A 19,844-nucleotide genomic window follows, 5' to 3' on the forward strand; every position below is an offset into this window, starting at 1 on the left:
CTTTATTGATGAAAGACGACATAAATGCTTTCTGAAGCGAGTGCAGATCCACAGAAGTAAACATTTAACAAGCAAACAGTCTTTAAGGATACTGATGTAAGACAGGGACAGTAGCATGGGTGTTGAAATCTGCTCAGCACTTCAAGGAGCCATTTGGGAGGCATCTGAACACAAAGACAGTAAGGACAGACCCCTTAAGCTGCTACTCCCAGTTTCCCATTTGGTCTCAGAATCTCATCAAACCTTCCCACCTTCCTCCTATCCCTTTTGTCCCACCTCATGCCCTGTGTTAACCAGGGTCCTGCTAAGCAGTACAGCTCCAGCCTTTCTCAGACTGCAGGCTTTCAGCTGGCCTTGGCTCCTCCATAATTCCATACCTCTTTCTCCAGCCTGCTTGGAAAAGCTTTCTGAGAGAGATTTATGCTTTTGACCAAAGAGCAGAGACAACAAGAATAGAAGTGCTATGCTACTGGAAAATGGACCAAGAGACCTCTCCTCAGTTACAAACTTTCCTCTCTTGTCCCTCCAGTGGCAGTCACAGCTTTCCTTTTACAAGACACAACTGCTCACTTTGAAAATTTAAAGAGGTTTATTAAACCTTAACAAAAATACTACAAAGGACTATATAAGGAAAAAAGCTGCAGTGCTGGGAACTGCCCATAGCCACATGGGAATACCACATGGCCAGTTCATCTTCAAGATGGACGTTCAGTCTTTTATACCTCTGGGGGTTGCATCAGCTAACGCTGGCCCCTCCCAAAGTCTGTCAGTCAGCTCTTCTTTGCCATTTATCAGTGGAAACTGCTTTCTTGTAACTTGATTGGAGGTCAGAGGTTGCCATGCCACACCTCCTAAGCAACAAGCTTTTCCATTCCCAACTGCCCCATGCAGGGACATGGGTGCATGCCTTCTGTCCTAGACAACCCTGGTTGTCTGATGGTCACAATAAAGGGAGGGAAGAGAGGAACTATGGGGAGAACAGAGGACATCTAAACCACACTAACATAACTATACATCAATAAAGCTTTTCTTAATATTCACACAATAGTTATCTTTTAATTGCGAGAGCAAATCATCCATTATCCATCTATAACACTTTCCTCCCTCTGGCTGCAAAACCTTGTATCTTGTACCCCAGGTCTCCAGAAGCCACCTCACTTTCTGTTACAGCCCATGAGTAGGTGGAGAAGGATGAGACCAGTTTGAGGCTTACACAGTTTTTCCTCATTTGGTCCCTGGGCCTGTGGACTACCAGATGCACTACAGTGACTCACATCCTCATGTATTCACATGTCAAGCAGGGTTGAAGAATTTAGCACAAGGTGCAGAGGGCTGAGCATTATTCTTTTAACAACCTGGAATAATTTTTCAATTTATTCAAGCTGTCCTCTCTGAAAGTAAACTGAACAATTAAAGGGCATTCACTTATTTTTCATGCACTGAAAGTATGAATTTTTCATTATGTTCCAATTCACATTTTTTTTCTCAGCTTCATTAACTGTCTAGTGTGAACTTTATTGTCGACACATTCGTATGCTTTAACTAGCTGGTGTGTTTGGGGGAATATATTTTGCAGACTCTGTCTTCTCTTCCTCTCTGCACAAATCTTGTTATTCTCTGAAAGGGAAAAGAGAAAGAAAGGGAAGAAGAAATAATGATCAAAAACATGTTTCTTTTCAGGCAGCAATGCTCAGCACTCCGCTGCAAACCATGCTGTGTAGGATCTTGTAAACCTTGATTGGAAACATGTTATCATATTAAAAATGTGTATATCTCTTCCATCCCCCACTCCTCCCAGCTCCTACAATTAACCAAATCATGGGTTTCAAGGGGATTTTCCCCTGAAAAAAAACAGCTGTGTTCTCTGCTAAGGTTGCTTTTTCTGTAGAGCCTCAAAGACAGGAGTTTTTAAGACCTTATTAAAGACAAAGTCAGAGCAAATAGACTGGCAGCGTTATGGCTGTTTCAGGTGAAAACGACAGGTCCTTTCAGAGACTCCTCTGGGGGTACGTAATGAAAACTATTTGGGAGATGTTCCTGTCGTGAATGGCCTGCTGCCTAACTCAGATCTATTGCAGCAGTTCGGGGATGAAATAGAGGGAGACCTGACCCGATTAAACCCTGGCAGTGCCACGCCACCACCAATGCGCGTCCCAAGCGCTGCCCCCGTGCACAGGCGTGCCTGCGCACTGCTGATGTCGAGGGCTCTGTTTACAAAGTCATTGAAGTCAGCCTGCTGTTGGACACGGGCAGGAACAGTCTATTCCACTCTAATGCACAAAAAGGCTGCCACACAAGAGGAGAAAGATTACATTCAGTTGTGGTGTAGCTGTGAAAGTGGACTATTAACTTCTAATACAGTCTTTTTTTTTTTTTTTCTCTTTGGGAAAGCTACAGAGACATGGCATTAAACCTGTGAGTGTCAGAGAAAGCGGGAGCAAGCAGGGGAGGGTTGGTGAGATCTCGGGTCAGGGTGTTGTGCTGTGAGTGCAGCCCTCCCTCTGGAGTTGGCAGCTGCTGCCCTCTGTCCTTCTCCACCTTTTAATGTTAATGTTGTAGGGGCTCCTCTCACTCAGACACGTATGTACTCTTGCAAGTCTAGTTCTGTGTGCTAGCAAGTGCAGAGGGAGAAAAAAGGAGGTTTCTGAAATACAGCCAGATGATAGTGCTGAGATTTTGGCATCAAATGCTTTTCTTTTGGCTGTTTATGATGATGGCATCTGGCTAATTAGGAAACATCAATGCTACAAGGACTTGAACTTTTAGCACACTCAGTCTGGGACTGCTTAAATCTTAGTCTAGGGTTGCTTGGTCTTCTGATAAGTGCCTGTCACTGATTGCATTTTAACGTTTGCGCCTTTGTATTTTGCTCGGGTAAGCATTTCTGAAGTTTGGCAAAAACCTGAAGAGTTCACAGGACTGGTTCCTCAAATGGTCCCTTCCTTTGCCTTTTCTTAGATATTTCCTTGTACTGATTCAAGCTTTAATGTCTGCCAAGAGGGAGATTGAGTGAGGGTTAATGACCAAAGAAAACCCATCCTTGAAACACTGGATTTTTTTTGGACTTCCTAATTCAAAAAAATGCAAACTTCATCAGACTTAAAGCACCTGTGTCTCGTGGCACTTCTGAACAGCAGTTTGGATTCACATGCCAAACCCCAAGGTCAACCCTGCTCATTTGGGACATGCATTTTGAAACACAAAGTTTCCTGGCATCTGAAACTTAGCCTGAAATGAAATTACTTGAGTGCTATTTAAAAGTGTATAAAATTTTGATGAAAAAAAATTGTGATTAATTTTTCTGCCATAGAAGTGTTCTCAGAGGTCTCTGACTCAAGCCCTCCTCCTAATCTAAGGTCCACCAAGTAAGAGAGGGCAGAAGGTGACAGTCACATAGCAGAGTTCCTGGCTCTTCAGGTATTTATAGTGGTATTAACTTTTCTTTCTTTTTTTAAGTATCACTTGCTGTTTTAGATGGGGTCTCTGGAATTTAAAAGGGGTCTCAAATTTGCCAGGATTTAATCACATTTTACGAAGATTATATTTCCCACTATACATTTTGGAATAGTTCAATGGAGCTTTGGAGATAGGTCTATTACAAAGTACTCACTTGTTAACTTTAATATTTATATTGCCCCCTAGAGACATCATCTGAATTAAGGATCTGCAGTGACAGCTTATCTATCTATCTATTGGAAGAGACATGTTTTAATTATTAAAGTTTTTTGATGAAACTCAAGTCTTATTGTTACCATTTCATAGCAAAATACTAAGCCCATGGAAGTTAGAACTAGGCCTGAATTCAGATCTTTGGAGTTTTGCTTTGCAGAAATAATCCTGTTCAGATGTATAAATAGACACTTTACAGTTATGTGTAAGTTCCCTGAGAGCCTTAAAAAACTTGATATTTCAAAATCAGATTCCACATTTCAGCATGAATGTGTGATAAAGAAGTGGGAAGAGCAAGAAAAAAACATGTCACATTAACTGGAAGAGTTTACCTCTGACATTTGTGGAACCTGTATCTGACTCAAATGCTGTCGTGAATGAATGAATTTACATTTTAGGCAAATGTTGGGAAGCGTACTTGTATCACAGCATATGGTGAAATGAGCAGTTTCTTACATGTGCTCAGGATGGGTAAGAAGAGGTTTCTGAGAGATTCATTTCAGGCAGCACTGAATGGTCAAGGCTGTGCCTGCTGCAGGGCTGAGCATGTGCTCTCTTGGGACCTACCTGTGCAACACTCACAGGACAATATCTTTTTTGTCTTGCTTTCAGTTAGGTTGCTCAGTTGTAACTAAGGGCAAAAATTGGGCTGCAGTATTTTTATGACTGGAAATTATGCATGTTGTGAAAAGAGGACTTTTTTTTTTTGTAGCACAGGTTGAATCTGCATACTGGAAGTTGGAAAAAAAGCCATCCTTTTGTGAGAAAACAGGAAATCTTCCTTGGGTGTCTCTGAAGGAAAAGAAGCACAGAGCCCGCTTAAGTTGTTTTTACAAAGTCAGTTTTCAGCACAGAAACACACTTTAACCCCAAATTGGTACAAAAGGCTGTGCCAAATTACATGTACACTATCTGAATGGGGAAGTTGTACTCCAATTGTTGGATATAAGCTTGGCTGCCTTTGAATTAACAGTTAAAGCTGTATTCATTAATCTGAACAGGGAAGAGTGGGCAGACTGTCACAACATACCTCAGTTCAGTAGTCATGCAGAGCAGGTGAGAGGATGCTAGCCACTTACAAGGGGAAGCAGCTGATCTCCATCAGCCCCATCACTTAATGATGAAGAGAAAGACAACCAACTGCAATATCCAGAGAAAGATTTACCATATATCTGAAGGTTCAGAGTCCCAACAGGCAGTATACGACCTACAGTTACCCAGAATGATTTGTCTTAATGCTTTTCAATGCTTTACTAACTGAAGAACTACAAAGGACAGAATTCATGAATGTATTAAAGTCCATTTGCTGTACACACAGCTTCTGGGAAAAAAAAATCCTTTGTGAAATAACCATGAAATTCACTAATTTTGGAGAAAACTTTGGGAATGGCAGTGCTAATTCAGAAAGACACAAAACTATGGATGAGGTAAGGTGAGACAAAAAATTTTTGGCAAACAGGAGTTGATTAAAGTTTATAAAACTGGATTAAATCCAATTTCAGCGCCTACTGATATTTTCACTTCCTCTTTGTATTTTTTTCTTTTTTTCCCTCAGGAGACAGGTTAAAGGTTAACAGATTCACCTCTGAGAAGATGAATATTTAACTTTTAAATGGTATCGGTTTTGAATAGAAGCTGCTGTAGTGTATGAACTGTGGCACAAAATCTCTGGGAAGTCTTGCTGGGATAACATAAGATGTTACAGTCTTCAGTTGTCTGTCCTGTCTCTTTCCAGAGGATACTGCCCTCATGGAAGTTGGTTTAAAGGAAGTGCCAGCAGTCCACCTACACGGCTTTATGTTCTTGCATGTTAGTTAAATTCAAGTTCACCAGCAGAGAGAGCTAAAACTAGTCAGGCTAGAATACTTAAGCTGTGCCTTTTGCAGACTTTATTACTGAGATGATATCTGCCAGCAGAGATGTAGGTGTTTGAGTTATTTGAGTCAACAACATTTTAAACACAGCCCAACTTATAAAAGGTAGCACATAACAACCATGAGCTTTTTTTTTTGTTGTTGTTTTTGGTTTTGTTATTTTTGTTTTTGCCTCAGTCTTGTCTACTGACAATGTTGTGGAGTGGGACACAGCAGAGGCAGTAATTCTGTAGATAATCATTGTGAGAAGGAGCATTCACCTGAAAGAAATTAAATGTCTTCTGCAAGCGTATCTCAACTGGAAGTGTAGTCACAACTGGAAACAACTTGGAAATTGCTGATCATAACAGTCTTTTAAACATTACTTCTGAGAGTTGTGTGCTGGTGGGAATGCTTGTGCAAATCACCAGGGACAGGTCTTCAAATGACCATTTCTTTGTGCTATCACTGATTCGCCACGCTGAAGCAACAACCTTCAAGAGTGATATATAAAATGAACCTTAATAAGACACATAATTGTTTTCAGGTTTCCTACCTTAATGTTGCTAGTTACCTAATCAGGGACCAGCTGTACCATGCCTCTCCTATTTTTGTGTGAAGCTCACCTGGGAAGAAGCAAGAATATTGGGGGAAATTATGTGTACTAAAAGACAGCTCTTGGCAATGAGATGAGGAATGAGAGATCTCACACAGGGCAAAGTCAGTGGGATCAGCCATGTGGAATCACCATCTTTTCAGTACAAATTGAATATTTTCTGTCTTCATTTTCCTTTACAAGAGAGGCTTTGTAAAATTTCCTCTCTCTGACAGAACTTGGTTTATGGTTTCTCACTGTAGCTGGATCTGGATAGCCTGGAGATAAACATTATATGAAAGAAAGGAGGTTTTCCAATCTATCTGAATAAAGCACTGGTGAAACTTTCATGAGAAAACATATGCTCCTTTATAAGGAATTTGTATATATCTCTGAAAGACTGCCTGCTTCTGAATGTGGAAATAACACAAGTAATATACACTATGCCATTTCCTGGTTTGAGATTAATAGCCCACAGTCAACATGTAGTCTAGGACCTATTTTCGTACACAGAAAATAATGCCCCCTTGCATGAAGCATGAAGCATGAAAAATCTTGCTTCTTATTGAGATTTTTTTTTTCCACCATAGAATTCTCTTCCCTCGCTGTACAAAGAAATTGAGCTGTGAAGGAAATTTGTTATTATTGCTTTGCCATACTAAGTCTGGAATATCGAGACTCCCATATCAGATTTTGTGGACTTTGTATCTATCTGATCACAGATATGTTTGTATCTTTTTGATTAATTTCCATAAATATCCATTAAAACATTAAATATACATTAAAACAAGACTTATCTGCACTTGTGATGGAGCACAGTTCTGTGGTGTGCAGAGGACTATGCTGCCTGAACTGCATTTCACAGCAGCAGCTCCTTGGCTCCTTACACACTGCCACCAAAAAGTACTGCTTATTCTGATACTCAGCCAAGCTGAGTGTTGTATACCTTGAGATGCCTGTGAGAAAGGTGCATCCATATTTTAAATATCCATTGGGATATTTAAAAGTTTGGGATCTCAATACTTAGGCAATATGGACTCCTTGAATAGAAATGAGTAATCTCACTTGTAAACATTCATACAAAATAAAGCAAAGGAGGAAGAAAGTGTTGTCTATTTGAACTTGAAAATAGTGTTTATATTTTCTTCATACTTGTTTAAATTTCTGGTTTATTTCTTGTTACAGAGCAAACACGGAATTTATAAATCCTTGTGCATTTTCTGACTTTTTCTCAACCAGCGACCACCACTGTTATTTCAGGCCTTTGAGAAGTCATTATGTCCAAAGTGTGCTGACTAAGCAATGTTCACACCAGGAAAACAAAATGGTGAGGTTATTATGATAAAAATAGACTGATACGTTTTCTAATCTTGTGAAATAGACTTTTTTTCCTGTGTGTATCTGTCTTGGCCTCCATTATGTTTTTCCTCTACAGGTACCTATATAGAATCACAGAATGGTTTGGTTTGCAGAGGACCTCAAACCACAGATCATCTAGCTCCAACACCTTCTATCAGACTAGGTTACTCAGAGCCCCATTAGCACATAGGTAATCCCAATAGCTATCTTGCCTATGAATTGGCACCATGAAGCAGAGTAGAGAAAGCAGCACATGTGTTTATTCCTTCTGAAAGTGAAAGAAGAGTTAATTTCTGAAGTCAAAGCCTAGGTGCTCAGCTGTGCATTGTGTATTATCTTCATTAATCTACTGTAACGGAGCAGGAGCGGAGTGGTGAAGCATCCTTATTCAAACCTCAGATACACTTCTTGAGCATAATGAGTGAACACAGCATCCAGTACTCCTATTTGTATTCCTGCCTGCTGGGTGGAAAGTAGGGAAAAGGAATGGGTGTGCATACATGAAGACAGATGTGTAAGCACACATCTGTATTAGGCATTGAGTGATTTAGAAAAATGGCAAAATATGCCAGTTGTATTACTCATGTCTTTACATATATCCCCATGTAATTTTTAGAGATCTAGAAGCAACATGTTGGTATAGATTTTGATTTTCAAACTGAATGTTGAGTGGATGATGGATTCCATGCTGTGCTTGGACACATTTCCCAGCTCCCTCCTACTCTGTGAGAAATGACTGCAATCATAAACCCATCATGTAATGAAGACTTCAGTAGGAGCAGGAAACACTACCACACCAGGAATTTGCAGGACATCTGGTAAATCAACAACATTATCACAAACATCATGGCCAACAGCCTGAGCTGTAGCAACAGTATATTCATTTTCCAAATGTTCCAACTGAGAAAGATACTCAGACCATTCCCACTATACACCAGATGGTTGATTGGGAAGCCAATATTTTCTCTATGCACAGAAGCTTACTCTTCCATCATTTTGCATGGGGACCAGATATTTTATTAGATACAGGATTTTCTCTGGCCCATGTTCTGCTGAAGAAATATATATATAGTGTACATCATAAACACCACAGTATGGGCAACTGCAAGATACTGGAAGAAGTGTCCTGGCAGGCCACAAACACGAGAAACCTCTGAGGCAAACTGCCTCCCTTTTCATTTTTATTGATGTTGAACATATTTAAAGTGAACTAAAATGCATTAAATTGTATTAAATATGACATAATAACAAAGCCACATGAAAATGAATCAATCTGTCATGCAGTGGTGTCAGAGAGTCACAAAACAAGTCTAGTGATGTAGCAGCTCTAGTGCATAGTGGGATGATAACTTAGGCTCCAAGTAATTAGCATAACACAATTTCTAGTGCCTTAGTCAAGAAAAGTCAGTGGAAATTTTCTGCAAAAGTCAGTGGAAATTTTCCCTTATTGAATATGTACTTCAGATAAAACCTAGAAACAGAAAGCTGAATTGACTTTGAGTGTTGACTTTGCAAAGTGCTCTCAAAATCATAATAGTGAATTTGCCTACTGAGAGAAAACAACTCCTTGTATTACTAAAACTTCCAGATTTGCTTTCAGTCTGATAATAAAGGTTTTGATGTAAGCCTTTTGTCTTTCTTCTCTTTATCTCTGTTTTAGCTGTAGTTGCAAATCACTGGATGGGTTCCTAGCTTCATTAATCCACACTTTGTCAAATGCCCTAAAAAGACGGGAATTTTCTGAAACCTGTTGCAATCTTCTGTGAAACCAAAGAGAAATATAACATTTTTATATGATGGACATACTCCTATACTTTTTAAAACACTAAGTTATTCTTTCCTTGCAAGTTCACCACATTCTTACTGCTTGACCCCAGTATTTCCATTACTAGTTTTTATGTCTGTCAGACTGTTGTTTTTCAGGAATCATCATCAGCAATGGTTAAACCTCTGCAAGGGGCTAGGAAAATACATTGTCCTATCATTTTTAAACTCTCCTGGAGTTTATCAGGTGAATTCTAGTGCTATATTTCAACAAACATTTGAATTTAAGCAGTGGTTTTAGCCTATGTGGTGAGAACATGCCATCTGCTTGATTCAACATCCCTAAGAAAAATCAAGCAGCTTGGTAGAGTTTGAAAGCTACATTCTCTGAAGTGTCCATGCCTTGTGAACAATACTGGTCAAGAGGCACAGAGGATTGGTTGGACTTTTCCTGAAACTGCTCTTGTTAGCAGTTAGATGAATCAGGCTGGCTATCAGGGTTGGATCATGGATGACATTTCATCCAGCACTTGTACATTTGTGCATGCTCACTCAAAAAAATCCGAATGGACACCTATGTACTTACACATTTTACTAAGAACCTCTGCTTCCTTTCATCTTCTCAAATTTTTCAATTTCACTTCATCTCTTTAAACCCTGACTGTGTAAAGCCACAGTGATATGCTTAACTTAAGAACGGTAAAGCCACTGAAGCAACAGAACTGACAGATGTAAAATTCTAAGTATGTTTGCAGGATTTAGCACTAAACTTCAAGTCTGAGATCTCTAAATTTGGAAGGCTAAGAGTTTCATGACCTTCCAAGCATGGATTATCCTTATTTTCTGCAGAAGTGGTTCTAAACCTACTGCTTGTGATTAGGAATAACAGAAGCTCCTTAGGAGTGTGCTGGCATCCTTTGGAAGGAATTGTGGTATTTGGTTGTGAAAGGTGAATAACAGAGACAACAGAGAAGACTCCAGGCTGGATCAGTCCAGTCAAAGCAGTTCAAATCCTGGTCTCAGTAAAGTATATGGCAGCTATGCCCTGTGACTTTAACTGTCAGTGAAGAGAAATGACTGTGTAATTGCTAAAATCTGATACTAGGCTCGTAGCAAAGAGACTGCATTTTACAGCTGCAGATACGTTTTGGTTTTTTTTTTTTTGTAAAAACACAACCAAGCAACAGAAAAAGCCAGGCCAATGCATTAAAACAATGCATTAACTGAAAGAGTTAATTCCGGTCATACTTTGCTTAAAAAGAAAAAAGAAAAAAAAAGAAAAGAAGAGATTTAATATATTTTCAATCATGTCAACTGAAATGCAACTTTCCCCAATGATAGACTTGCCTACATCTATCACAAGGTAAACAATCTGTGCTAAAAGCATAAAGACTTATTTTTCCTTTATTCTTATCTCAGTGAAACAGTCCACTGACAGAAACACCTTTTGTTTGGAAGAGATTTGGTCATGTTTCACCTTAAACTAATGCAGAAATAGAAGTCTATTAGGGAAGTTTTGACTGCCGGCAGCAGTGGAATTCATTGCCCATTATTTTTGCTCTCTAAAATATAAACACAATTTGATTATGTTGCCAAATAAACACATGCAGATTTGCAGTTCCTTAAAAGTAACTGACTTATCAACTTTGTCAAGAGCGAAAAAGTAATTTATGACAGGTGCTTGAAGAAAGAAAAGAAAAAAGGGAAAAAAAGGTGTCAATCTGGGTGGTTTAATTTTGACAAAACTGAGTGATAGCAAGCAGTATTCTTGTAGGCATGATCATCCAGCTATTGAAACTCTAAGACAAGAAGTATTTGGAAATTGTTAAGGTGTAACATCACTCTGAAATTAGCAGGGTGTTTTTTTAAGTTGGAGAATGTAATGTTTTTGTTTTGCTTCAGTCTCTTGCAAAATTTGTCCTCTTCATAGCAGATTTCCAAGGGTTCAGGCAGGTCATGTAAAGAATACCCAAGGCAAAGCTGTCACATCTTCACATCTGTCAGATGGGATCTCTTTCTGATAACTGAAGCCTATGAGAATCAGGATGGAGCTGAACAACCAAGTTTCTCTTGCAACCCCTTCTAAGAGTATGATTTGCTCACAGCAGCATGTCTGGGTACATCCTTAATTATGGCACACATTCTTTTGACTTGTGTCAGTCATCTGCAAAATCAGATACATTTTCAGTATTCTTCAGGCTTTTCCATCCTCTTATAAAACATCATGTGTTGGGAGGAAACGGTTAAAAGTGCAAGAATGGTGAGGAGGATGGTAGATTGTGACCTTGCAGCTGGGAATGCTGAAGCCTGGAGCGTAAGAGTGTGGGGAACCCCATGTATTATGCTTACTGCTGTTAATTCTCTGTCTGTTTTGTGAAGTAGAGTCCCTGTCTGGAGATAAAACAGGTATTTACAGAGACTTGGGGGTGCTCTCACAGACATGTTTGAGCTCCCTGTTGGGAGAGTGATCAAAGTTCATAAAAAGCACAGAGGAGATCAGGGCATGGTGGTAAACTACATGTGTGCAGGACCTTGGTAAATGGGTGCAAACAGCAGCCCTAGAGTCTGCCATGAGCCCGGTGTTACTTGTGTTCCCCCTCTTGTCTCTGCTGCCCAGGTGTTTCTTTGGGGATCCTCCAGCTGGCAAGGCAATGAAATAAATTTATTCTTTGCATTTCAGCAATGGCTTTGGGGTTGTTCTGGCCACCTACCTGTGTTGACTCACACATCATCTGAATTTGAAGTCTCATTTTGGTACAAATGTCAAGAGTCCCTTCTGTTTCTCACCTTGCATAGTAACTTTTAATTGTATACGGTTACTTAGTGAAGCAAAAGGAGCAAAAATTCCAGTTTGGTATCCAGTTTGGTCGTTCTTCTACTCCATTTTATCAGTATTAAATTATTACTGTAGGCATGTAAGCTATAATGTCACAACCATACAAAGTTTTAGAAGACTGAAGTATTAACATATCATCTGCCTGACAGATTTGGCTAAATCATCTGAATATGTTTAAGTAAATATGATGTACTCTGCCCTAGAAAGAGCAGAATAAATTTAATGGAGCTACTACTACTTCTTAAATTTAAAAAGTAAATTGTGTTTGTAGTAGGGTAATAAAAAAATTCAATCGCCTTGCCACTCCCTGTAACCAGAATATAATGAAATCAAGTTATATGCCTACCTTTGTCCTTAGCTTAATTACAGCATTTGACACCTTCTTAAAACACTCCTGTTTTCCAGCCTTTTACCTCCATGGAATATCTTAATTACTCTTTCAAAAAAGAAGATTAAGTATGACTGCTTTGACCTCCCTTTTTTGTCCCCATTCCTCACACTTTCTAAAGCTTCATTACATTTCAGATCACATTTTCCTTTGTGTTATTCTATCCTTTAGTAGGATATTTTATTATTCACTGTTGGTTTCCCACGTACTTTCTCTTGCTGTTTTTCCACTCTCTCAGTGAAAAGAACACACCCTTCTTTCCTTTGTTAGATGCAGGATTTTGTTAAGGTCTAATATCTCTTTAAGAAGCCAGCTAAAGACGAAATTTCATTTGCTATTTTTATATAATTCCCTCTCATATCAACATCTTCATTGCCATTTCTCCTTTCATCAAATTTGCCTGCATTGTCTTTATAAGGTTTTCTGTATGTTACCCCTCCCTTGAAGTGTAACAGAAATAAAAGCAAATTCCTTCTTCATTTTCTGAAGCCGTGTGAGCTGCTAAGTCCCTGCCAGTGCTACTAAGAAAACTCACTGATGGATTCTGTAACTTTGGAGGTCATTTTAGACTCTCCTTTTCTCTTGCTTTTGCTTTGCACATGAGAATGCATTTCTCTTTGTATATTGATACCACTGTTTTACACCCACATTCAAATACAGTAAACAGTTTGGGGTCTTGTTATATCTTTCTTGCTATATTCTTTAGGAATTAATTAATTTTTTTTTTCTGCGAAACATGCAGTCACAACATTTCCCCCAACAATTTTCTTTATTTGGCTCTTATTGACTCACATAATTGCTTTTCTGATTCTCTGTCTGCTTCAGATATCTGTTCTCTTAATCCTTCCTGAATCTAATCTCATCCCAGCTTTTAGGTGAATGGTGGAGAATGAGTAAACTCTTTGTCTACAGGAATAGTAGCTTTGCACGAGTTGCTGAGATCCTGGCACCCACTTCTCCCAGTTTAAGGGTGGATGGTGTGAGCACCTGATGAAAGACAGCAACCAAGCACTGGGAGAATAAGAAACGTTTTAAATGTCATTTTTGCAGAGGTGTTATTTCAAAAACCAGATAGGTAGGACTAAAGGAGCAAACTAAGCTAAAGGAGCAAATCTAATGTAAACAGAAGTTTTCTTCCTCTACTTCAGTAAGTTTTCTTACTGAATTAATCCAGTAATTCCTAACTGGATAAGTAAATTTACTCCATTTTATGTATTCAATCCCCAGGCATCTTATTTGGCTTTATGTGTTACACTGCCAGAACAAGAAATCTGAACCATTCTGCTTAAATGTCTGAGTTAATCATGCTAGATTTGCATTCTTAACCTTCAGATATTTAGAAAGAAACACTTTTACCCTTAAAGGACTTTCTTGGATACCAGCTTAACAGCCTAGATTTTGAAGCTATGGAACCAGACTGATTCCATTCTCTTCTTCTCATCTTTTCAGAACCATTTCTTTCCCCATGTCTCTTCCCATTTCACCTACTTTTTATTGTCTGAAAGTCAGTGTCTAGATAATGGCCAGAAATGGACACAGACATCCAGAGATGCTTTCCAGACTGAAAAGTAGTAGCTAAATTAGGCAGGAAGAATTGACAGAGTGACAAAGTAAACTTGACAACTAGTTTGGAGCAAACCCCTGTGTATTTTAGACAGGTGGCTGTCTAGTTAGTCAAGTGAATTAGAAGGACATCATTATGAGGCACTACAATTATTTCAAAAGGATATTGCCTAAAATACTATAACCAAGAAGAAATGCAACTCTGTTATTATGGTAACGCTTCCAACTCTGCTAATGCAGTTGCAGAGGCACAAGAACTGGCAAATGATTCTCTATAGTGTATATCAGCTTTTGGCTTAGGGCCAAAGAGGGTGTGATTTCTTTCAGACACTGCTGTATCTTGTGTTTGGGACCAGAAAACATGGCTGGATGTAATTTCCTTAATTATATATCTTGAACTCTGAGGCTAGCCTAGCTAACCCTTCGCATCATAACATTCAGTGGTCACACTTCAGTAACCTTGTAAAATTTCATTGCTGGGAACTCCTGATCGCATTACTGACTTTGACAATTGACAGACACCTTTAGCATTGAGATTCAGAGCCAAAACAAGATATTGATATTCCATTCTGGTATCAAAAGCCACATAACATAACAGCAGATAGGATCATAGATCACAGAATTGTTTAGGTTGCAAAAGACCTCTAAGATCATCCAGTTGAATCCAGCAACTGCCAAACCTACCAGTAAGCCATGTCCCTAAGTGCCACATTAACATTATCTTTTAAATGCCTCCAAGGCTGGTGACTCAACCACTTCCCTGGGCAGCCTGTTCCAGAGCTTGACAACAATTTCAGTGATGAAATCTTTCCTAATACGGGAATGAAATATCAACTGTATAACAGCTGCCACCACACTATCAGCTCATAAGTTTGAGATGGAGATCATGGAAATGGTATAAGCCATTTCCCTGAGACTCTGGGATTCCTGTTGAAAACTTTTATGGCAGCTAGGTCTGACAGTTTTCACAGGCTGAGATAAAAACTCCATGATGGGTAACTAGGAGAGTACATGGAGAAGGATGACCAAATCATCATTATGTGACCTCACGTCAGCTATTGCTGTCATTAGAAAACAAGGAATTTTGTATCTAATTGTCACTTTTTTGTTTGTTTGTTTGTTTGTTTGTGAGGGAATGTGTTTTGAGAAGATTATTTTGTCACAAAACTGCATAGCAGATGAGGGAGTAGTGATAAGAAGAAATAATATTCCTTGGAAACCAAGAGAGAACTACAGGTTTCCTTTACTTAGGACTGAGGCAAAAAGGCAAAATTGATCCCCAATCTCTCTCTAAGTGTTACAGTCTAACCTGATAAGGAGTTGTAGAAAGTCTCATTAGCTCAGTGTTCCTTCAACTACTAAATTTTCTTGCAAATAGCTTAGCTTGTTTTGCTAAACCAAACATGAATAACCTCCAATAGAGCCATTTGGAAGGTAATTCTAACTGTCTTTATTTATATTTGTATAGATTGGCTTCATGGCAGGGTCTCTTACAATAAAGTGCAGCATAATAACTATCTACTAATGATACTTTGGCTTGAAATATTGCCAGGAAGTTTAAATTGGTATCCACCTATTTTTAGCAGAAATAGCTGCAAACAGTTCATAAAATAAGCTCCAGCTGTAATAACAAGAAAAAATTGACATAAACCAAATGCTCACCATGGGTGAATTTCCACCTACTCTTCACAAATAGAATGAGATCATAAACAGTGGGAGGCTGTCCTTTCTCTAATTTTAATTGTTTTATTTTTCAGTTCACAGCCTGATTTGATTGAGAATGGTAGGCAGGTATAATTTAATTTTAGCACTGACCCCCTACAGGATGGATTACGAATGTGATGAGCCTTAGTATGAATAGACTGTTTAGTTGTTCATGTGCATGCAAAGAACTAGTTATACAATTCATCTTCCAAAACTTTGTTTTGGAGTGAAACTTCAGTTTGAAGTTCACCATGTACCCTAGCATAAGCTGACCACTATTTTGAGCATACACACATATTTTGTGGAGTTCACAAAGTGGTCCAATGAAATTTTCCCTTACATACTTCTCTATTTATTTAATTGGCACCATCTTATAAGCAGATGATTGACTCGTTTTATGGATTGGTAGGGGAAATAAAATATGGACAACCATAGTGATTCCAGAATTGAAACTGAAATGTGACCTCCATTGTAAATCTGATACAGAAGTTTCATTCCATTTTATAATCAAAGGCCTAGCTATCTGAAAATGAAGCTCACCTAGGATTTTTCTACTAAATTTCAAAATTATTTTCTTAAGTATTCCTAAAGCTAATACTGCAAAACCAATTGCTCCTATTAACTTAGAAGTAGGAAGCAAAACAAGCTGCTTCTGTTTAAAATGCAGCATTAACCTCAATGCTCATCGTAAGGTTCAAGTCTTCCCCTGTTTTTTTCTTTGACAGTTCAACAGACATATGTCTGTGCTTTTACTGGCTTCTCATCAATGATGATACAATATTTGCTGTTCTGATCCACTCAGTGCCATCCCTATCTGGTAATCTCCAAGGATCACTTCTGAAACTTAGTAAACCTATTGATAGGCAAGGGACCAGTGAAGAACATGAACTCTTATAGAGGTAATAAAAAAAGAAATTGTGGAGCATCATTTTACCAGCAGCACTTTAAGCTCCTGCTTTTTATGTAAATTATTTTTACATTTGAAAACAGGATAAAACTGTACTGAGCATAATAACTAATATTAAAATTTTTGATTTCCCTCCACTTTTGGCTTGCTGAGATCTAGATTTGAGCACATGAATGATCTCACATCTGCCATCCATACAGAATCTGTCTGTAGAGAATGGCTGAAATATTACCTAGAATTGCTTTAAAATTAGAATTCTTTGAATTAGAATTAATTACAAATCCCCGAGACATCTAAGTAAAATTCAAATAGATAATTAAGTACGTAATATTTTCACAACAGAACAACTTATCTGTGTGTGCTCAAGAGTGAATATTGATGGAAGTGAAGACCCCAATATTCTCCATGTGCATGCAGCACAGCATGACGTATTGTGCATATGAACTGGAAACAATTTCTGATGGTGCCAGGGATCTGCAGCACAAACACACACTACAGTTTTACTGATCTGCCAATGTCTCAAATAAAACCTTTGGCAGAGTTCTTGCACAGGGCACAGATACAGAGAAAAAGTGTTCTGGAATAAGCATCTGCTGTTTTATTTTCTACATTTACAAGTCACTAAAGAGTTTTCTTTCCTTTAGACCACAAATTTTATTAACTTGCTTATATACCACTGTGTGACTTCAAGCAGTGCTCAGGTTGAAATTTTCTTCCACCATTGTTTCCTCTTGTATGCCTTGGGTTTGCATTTATACAATAAACAACTCCGTTCTCACCTCACAGATTATTTGGCAGAGAGAAATGAGAGTTATGTTATGCAGTAGCCAAGTGAACTTCTGTAAACATTTGGTTTCCTCTGAGACATTTTCATATCCCAAATACACAGCTATCAGAGCTGTGCTAAGGTAGAATACGTTGCACAAGAGGTGAAATGTAAAGATGAAGTTGACAGTATGTTTAAACTGATACCTTTGGGGAAATAAGGTCCAACACCATAAATTACAGACAGATTCAGGCTACATCTAGAATCTCGTTGGAGACATGCCTTCAGCAGAGAAATACAGCAAGGCCTGCATGAAAGCCTTAGAGGAAACAAGGCTAGGAAAAACTGAAAGCTAAAAGAAAAAAATGAGGCCTAAAATATGCTTATAAGTTAAAGCAGTTTAGATTCCTTTACACCCAACTTCTAACAATTTCTCCACTCTTATGTAGATGTATCCCTATGGGTTTCCCTGGCATCCTGAAGAACTGGCGGCTGCATCATCTTTGTAATTTCTAATTATGTATCACTTTGGATTCGGCTTACATTCTTAGTATTTTCAACTCATCCTTCTTCTCACTGTGTATTTTGTTAGCACCAAGGTCTTTGTCTCCTTGTCATCTGGAAAGCCTTTGAAGATGAATATTGGTGAACATGGGCATCTCCATCCAGGTTGCAAGACTGGCTTTCCTCTGGGTGGTGAGGTCAAGGGCTGACCTAGTAATGACTCTCCTGGTACCCTTCACCTGCAACCTGGGCTCAGCTGCTGCCCAGTCCTGGCTGCCCAAACGTGCTCAGAATGTGAGGAGACAGCCTGTGAAAGGACAGCAGCAGCAGACAGATGCATTGATATTAGCAGGGCAGAAAGGAACTTAACTGAGAATCAGCAGCTGTGAGAGCTCTGGAGGAGACTGAGCCTAGCTTTATTGTCTGAGTGCTGCTAGATGGTGGTTATTATTCACATGTGGCATTGAACCTGCCCAGCCCCACTGGGGCAGTACACACTGGGGCCTCCTGGGGTTAGTCTCACACACGTGTCAAGCCAAGACTGGTTCTGGGCTTCAAGGAGGAGGCAGTGAGCTACCAAGCCAAGCAGCAGGCTTTCTGGGGCTCAGCTGACCTATGAAAGAAGCTGGCAGACCACCATCACTATTCAGAATGGCTTACATCTTGTTGCAAAAACATTCCTTCCCCTCCAGGAAAAGATAACTACTACCATAGGACACCATAGCAGCCTCTGCTCCAGTCATCAGCCTTCACTGAGCTTTTGTTTATGAGAGTGCTATAAACATGCAAAAAATAGTCTTTGGAACTGAGGAAACAATGCTGGTAATATCCTTCTTGTTTTATGGGGAAAAATTTAAATTGAAATTATTAATAATCTCAGGTAATGAAGAATGCTTTATCGTCCTTTTACTTAAATGCAAGATTTTAACTCCTTGCTTGCCCTAGTTCTGCTAAAGGATACTTTCTACAGGATTTTATTTATCCTATTTGTCAGGAGCTATTTTTCTAATGGGTTTTACAAATCTGTTTAAAACCACAAATTTCTTCTTATTTAGGTGCTGCTACTGGAGATATTTCCCTACTATAACAGAACTGCCGGTGAATCCACCCTTGCTTCCCTTGCTTCCCCCTATGAAGACTTGCTTTGTTCAAGCTGAATTGCATGACTGACAATCTCAGCACGTCTCTGCGTTTTTTAATGCTGCAATATGCTGTTTAAGAGAGATATTCTTTCTGCTGCACAGCCACATTTAATAAGGACATGGGAGACATTTGGAAATGGGCAGCAATGTTGATTCCTAGACTTTTTGGCAAGGAAGCACAGTGCACCTAAAGCATTGCTGATTAATTCCAACAGATACCATTTTCTACAGAGGTACCCTGCACCCAGTGGGCATCCTAATAATAGCAGGAAGAGATGACCCTTGCCAAAAGGTGAGGGAAAAATTCAATCCATTCAGCAGTTGGACAGATGTTCTCATTTGGTTTTACATGTCTCCTTTGTAATTTCTCAGAAATACAACTTTACAGAGAAAGGCAGTGCACACTCTACATGTTGCATTATATCAGCTTTTTGACTGAAAGTAGCCTACACTTGTTTCATCCCAGATGAAAGGCATTATATTTTCAAAAGAGAAGCTGATTTTGAGTGAATTCATTCTGCCAGAGAAGTTTTTATAAAGTCACGCTGTACAACTTGCAAATGTGAACTAAGTTTCCTGTCTTTGGAACACAGCAGGCAAAGTCTGAAACACATTTTTTCTGTAAATGATAGCTTTGAAAGAAAAGCATATGGGCTTCCTGTTTTACTGTTTCTTTGTCCCATTGCTAGAGAGATCTTCAACCTTTGTGACACAGCAGTAAGAGGGAGGTGAGGTACAGTGGTGTCGACACGAGACAGGGGGCCTTGAACGCCATCTTTCTAATTCTGTCTGAG

The sequence above is a fragment of the Molothrus aeneus genome, chromosome 2 (assembly GCF_037042795.1).
Source record: "Molothrus aeneus isolate 106 chromosome 2, BPBGC_Maene_1.0, whole genome shotgun sequence".
NCBI classification, from domain to species: Eukaryota; Metazoa; Chordata; class Aves; order Passeriformes; family Icteridae; genus Molothrus; species Molothrus aeneus.